Source organism: Mobula birostris, chromosome 3, assembly GCF_030028105.1.
Source record: "Mobula birostris isolate sMobBir1 chromosome 3, sMobBir1.hap1, whole genome shotgun sequence".
Classification (NCBI taxonomy): Eukaryota; Metazoa; Chordata; class Chondrichthyes; order Myliobatiformes; family Myliobatidae; genus Mobula; species Mobula birostris.
The window spans coordinates 223,277,443-223,283,131 of NC_092372.1; positions in this window are offsets into that span (position 1 = coordinate 223,277,443).

The following is a 5,689-nucleotide window of genomic DNA, read 5'->3' on the forward strand; positions in this document are numbered from 1 at the left end:
TGAAGAGGGGATCTTATTGAAACATATAAGATTATTAAGGGATTGGACACGCTGGAGGCAGGAAGCATGTTCCCGCTGATGGGTGAGTCCAGAACCAGAGGCCACAGTTTAAGAATAAGGGGTAGGCCATGAAGAACAGAGTTGAGGAAAAACTTTTTCACCCAGAGAGTGGTGGATATATGGAATGCTCTGCCCAGAAGCATCCGGCCAAGTCTCTGGATGCTTTCAAGAAAGAGATGGATAGAGCTCTTAAAGATAGCGGAATCAAAGGTTATGGGGATAAGGCAGGAACTGGATACTGATTGTGGATGATCAGCCATGATCACAGTGAATGGCGGTGCTGGCTCGAAGGGCCGAATGGGCTACTCCTGCACCTACTATCTATTGTCTATTGAAACATCAATACTGTATCTTCGAATGGAAAATCGGACAAGAAGCAGTGGACCCACCGAGCGCGGTCCATCACGGTAAGGCCTTCTCCGCCACTAAGCAGGTCTACGCGGAGCGCTGTCCTAGAAAAGCGGCATCCCCCGCCACCAAGGACAGACTCTCTTCTCGCGGCCGGCACACAGGGGCCTCAGGACCCACACCACCAGGTTCAGGAGCAGCTAATACCCCTCAACCATCAGGCTCCTGAACCAGAGGAGAGAACTTCACTCAACTTCATCGCTCCGTCAATGAACTGTTCCCGCATCCTGTGGACTCACTTGCGAGGACTTTTCGTCTCTTGTTCTCCATATTTATTGTTTATTTATTTTTGTATTTTGCACACTGGGTGTTTGTCCCATTGGTTCTATTATGTTTCTCAGTATGCCTGCAAGAAAACGAATCTAAGGGTCGTATGTAGTGATATAATAAATTTACTTTGAACTCTGGCTAAAGAAATTCCTTCTCATCTCAGGTCTACAGGGACGTCCCTGTAATCTGACGCTAAACCCTCTGATCCTAGATTCATTTCCCATCATCCTCTCCGCATCCGCTATGTGTTCTCCGGCTTTCTGTATCTTCTGCCCAGTGGCGCAGTTGGGGTCTTTGATCATGTTGGCTGTTTTACTGAGGCAGCGAGAAGTTTAGGCAGAGTCCATGGGGGGGAGGCTTATTTCAGTGATGTGCATGAGCCGGTTTCATAACTCTCAGCCGTTCCTCGCCGACTCAGGCAGGGCAGGTGCAGTTCCAATGAATAAGTACTCTTTCGAAATTGTAACAAAAAGGAACTTCAAAACTTTTGATAAAGTTAATCCTATGATTTTCTAGGAAACCTGGTTACTGTTGGATTTAAGGCATTTGTCTGAAAAAAAACGACTAAATTGTCTAAAAAATGAGAGGAGGTATGAATTTTTTTTAAAAAATCCACTTTATTCAAAATGCATCCAGTAAATTGAACTTGCGACCGAGTCCACGGAGGGAATCATAACCACAAGAGACGCTGGAAATCTTCAGCAGCGCGCGCGCACGCGCACGCACGCACGCACGCACACACACACACACACACACACACACACACACACACACACACACACACACACACACAAAATGCTGGAAGAACTCAGCAGGTCAGGCAGCATCTCTGGAGGGGAATAAACAGTCGACGTTTCCGGCCGAGACCCTTCATCGATAGTCTTATGATAGAAGCTGACATTGACCCCGGCGGTACGTGCTTTGTGTGTCTTCTGCCCGATGGGAGAGGGCAAGAGAGTGTCTGAGTGTAGCGCTGAGGTCTAAGATTAGGCTGGTTGCTTTACTGACCCGGTGGGAAGTGTAGACGGAGTCCGTGGATGAGGAGACTGGTGTCCGTGATGTGCCGAGCCCCGTCCACCGCTCTCTTGCGAGAGGAGTGAAGCGAGAACGTCCTGGGTGGGTGGGGTGTGTAATTATGTTGGCTGCTTTCGGAATTAGAATCACGTTTAATATCACCGGCGTATATCGTGAAATTTGTCAATTTCGCGGCAGCAGTATAATACATAATATAGGAAAACTGTGAATATATTATATACATTAGTTTATATATATATATTAGTTAAGTAGTGCAAAAAGCATAAATAAAATGTAGTGAGGGAGTGTTCATGGGTTCAATGTCCATTTAGGAATCGGATGGCAGAGGGGAAGAAGCTGTTCCTGAATCTCTGAGTGTGTGCCTTCAGGCTTCTGTATCTCCTACCCGATGGTAACAGTGAGAAAAGGGCATGCCCTGGGTGACGGGGGCCCCTAATGATGGACGCTGCCTTTCTGAGACACCGCTCCTTGAAGATGTCCCCGATACTACGAACGCGACCGAGGCAGTGGGAAGCGCGGACTGTCCACGGAGGGGAGGCTGGTTTCCGTGAAACGCTGGGCTGTGGCCACGACCTTCTGCAGTTTCTCGGGAGGGGAGTGAAGAGAGAATGTTCGGGGTGGGTGCCGGCTGCTTTGTCGAGGCGGCGGAAGTGGACTAATGGGGTCACTCAGTCACGTCTCGCCTTCACGGCCAGTTGGTGGCGAAGGCCCTGCCCGTGCGTTGGAACCAGCTGTACTGATCGCGGCTGTGCGGGCCCCGATAGCGCAGCGGTCAGCGCGACGCTATTACAGCTCGGCGCGTCGGAGTTCAATTCCAGTCCGTCTGTGAGGAGTTTGTACGTTCTGCCCATGACCGCGTGGATTCCTCCCGGTGCTCCGGTTTCCTCCCACGATCCAAAGATGCACTGGTTAGTAAATTGTGATCCGGTTAGGATTAAAGAGGTGAATCGCTGGAGGCGTGGCTCGATTCCGCGCTGTACCCCTAAATCAGGAGCTCCCAACCTGGGGTCCGCGCACCCCTCGGTTAGGGTAAGGGTCCTTGGCATTAAAAAGCTGGGAACTTTTGATCTAAATAAATTTTTAAAAGCCCGCAGTATTCACAGAGGCAGCCTCCCGTGGACACAATGCACTGGGCTGCACCAGAAGGCGAATCCACTCAGTATATCGAATCGGTTGGCCCTCTTTACGGGAAGCCCCCCTATTGCAACAGTCTCTCATTCCTGAGATCCGTTCCGCAAACTGTCGTAAAGCGGAAGCGAAGGATTGAGAAGGATATGGGCATTTGGATAGGAATCTTGGTTAGCATGGACCAGATGGGCCGAAGGGTCTGTTTCCGTGCTGTATAACTCTATACACACGGGCAGGAGTGATAGGAGAGCGAGCAGACGCGGGAAAAGCGGCCAACAGCCAGCGTGTCTGCCGGGCACTCTGGGTCTGCCAGCCCCTGATCAGAGGGAAGGCATGCGGAAATGGCCCGTTTTCAGCCGGCAATGGCGCAGTGGCCGGGCGATCCATCCGCCGGATTCATTCTACGTGTAGACTAACCATTCTGTGCCCCTCATGAGTGGGCCTGTAATCTATTGACTGGAGGACAACAGATTCCTCAAGGTTGTCATGGCTGTGTGTGTGTGTGTGTGTGTGTGTGTGTGTGTGTGTGTGTGTCGGGGGGAGGGTGAGGAGTGGTGTTGCTGGGAATAACCCATTAAATGCTCCCAGATAGCCTCTGACAACCAGGTCCAGCGCCTGGCCTTTACGCGTGGCTTAGCTACAGACAGGAGAAAGGGCAAAGGCGGGTTACTGGCGCCTTAAAACCAGTCGCTTCGGGCAGTTGGAACTCGTCAGCCGTGGTCGGCAGCTCACCGAGGAGAAGGAAAACTCTGATCTCCAAATTCCACTGCCTCGCGGCCATACCGACTCATGGGGAAGACTTCGGGAGTAAACCCCCAGGAAAAGTCCGGAGCTGCAGTCCCAAAGGTTGTCCTACGCTGAGTTCAACGCCGACTGGCAACTCCTGTGATGCCGCCGGTGCCAAACTGTGTCAGTATCTGCCGCTCCTTTGGGTTCATCAGATGTGTGGAGAGGGGGAGCTTGCTACATGGACAACAGTTTGCTCTCCATATCGTACTGCCCTGGCTTGCTTATCACGCAGACAGCTTGGACACAACGTCCATGATCAACACCGACCAACGGAGGCCATCAGAGCATCAATATCTCAGAGCGTTTCATCCTAGTCCCAACACCACTGCTTTATCATTTCCTGTCAGTCACCCCGTGTCATATTGTGAACATATGTAAGCTTTTATGTATTTACGTTATTGTGCTTTTTAAATTATTATATTCCTATTGCGCGTTTTTTTGTGCAGCATCAGATCTGGAGTAACAATTATTTCGATCTCGATGAAACAATGTGCTGGAAACGACATTAAGTAATGTGGAATCTAGGCGCGGTTTTTCCAGCCGGAACTCCAGTCAATCCCGTTAAACCCGGGCTCGCAGTTCACCCCCTCACCCGGAGAGGTCAAGGCTCGGCGGATGTCTTTCTGCACACTCGGCACAATTCCGGGCGAAGTAACTCCCTGGCCGGAGATTAGCGACCGAAGGAGTAACAGATTAATGAAACATTTATCCTTGACTGCATCCTCCCCCGCGCTCAGCACCGATAACAAGCCTCAGATATGTGTGTGCACTTCCTGCGGCCTCGCCCTTGCCCTTGCTTGTCCGGACACCCAGATCGCCCGGCGGTTCTAAGACCTTAAGACATCGGAGCAAGGTTTGAGCCTGCATTCTCTGGAGTTTGAAAGAATGAGGAAGATATTTTAGCCAGAGGGTGATGAAACTGGAATTCACTGCCACAGACGGCTGTGGAGACCAAGCCCTTGGGTATATTTCAAGCAGAGGTCGATAAGTTCTCTCTGGTAGACTGGGGAATGATGCACATTGAATCCGTACTTGTAGATGAGTTTACTGCTGGGGGAGGTAGCATTGCTAAACTGCATTGCCCATTCGGTAACGCCCCCGAAATAGGAGGCGGTTAATGACCAACCACCTGGTGAGCAACCTGGAGTTCATTAGAGACCATTTTGGCCCGTCTTGTCTGTGCCAGCTGCAAAAGAGCAGCCCACTTAATTGCCTTTTTCTTGAGCAGCGGAGGGGGAGAGGTGAGGAAGGCACGGGAGGGAGGAGGAGAGGAAGGGAGGGAAGGGGGAAGTTTAGACAGAAGGAAGGGGAGAGGGGTGAGGAGGAGTGAAGAGAGTTCAGACATGAGGAAGCTTAGGAGTGAGACAGAAATTAACAGTATTAGCTTTGTCACACGTACACCGGACACACTGGGAAATATGTCGTTTGTGTCAATGACCAGCACAGTCTGAGATGTGCCAGGGGGAGCCCACAAGTGTGGCCATGCTTCTGACCCCAACATAGCACGCCCACACCTCGCCGACCCCAACGTAGCACGCCCACACCTCACTGTCCCCAACGTAGCACGCCCACACCTCACTGACCTCAACGTAGCACGCCCACACCTCACCGACCCCAGCGTAGCACGCCCACACCTCACCGACCCCAATGTAGCACGCCCACACCTTACCGACCCCAACGTAGCACACCCACACCTTACCGACCCCAACGTAGCACGCCCACAACTCACTGACCTCAACGTAGCACGCCCACACCTTACTGACCCCAACCCCTACGTCTTTGGACTGTGGGAGGAAACTGGAGCACCTGGAGGAAACCCAGTCATGGGAAAATCGTACAAACTCCTGACAAACAGCGGTGGGAATTGGAATCCCAGTCTCACAGCCGACTCGATTATAGATTTACATGAATCACATAGCACCCTGCCACTCACTCGGCAGAGATAAAGTGGGAGTGAATTCGGGCAGGAGGGAGGGAAAGACACATCGTCACCACAATA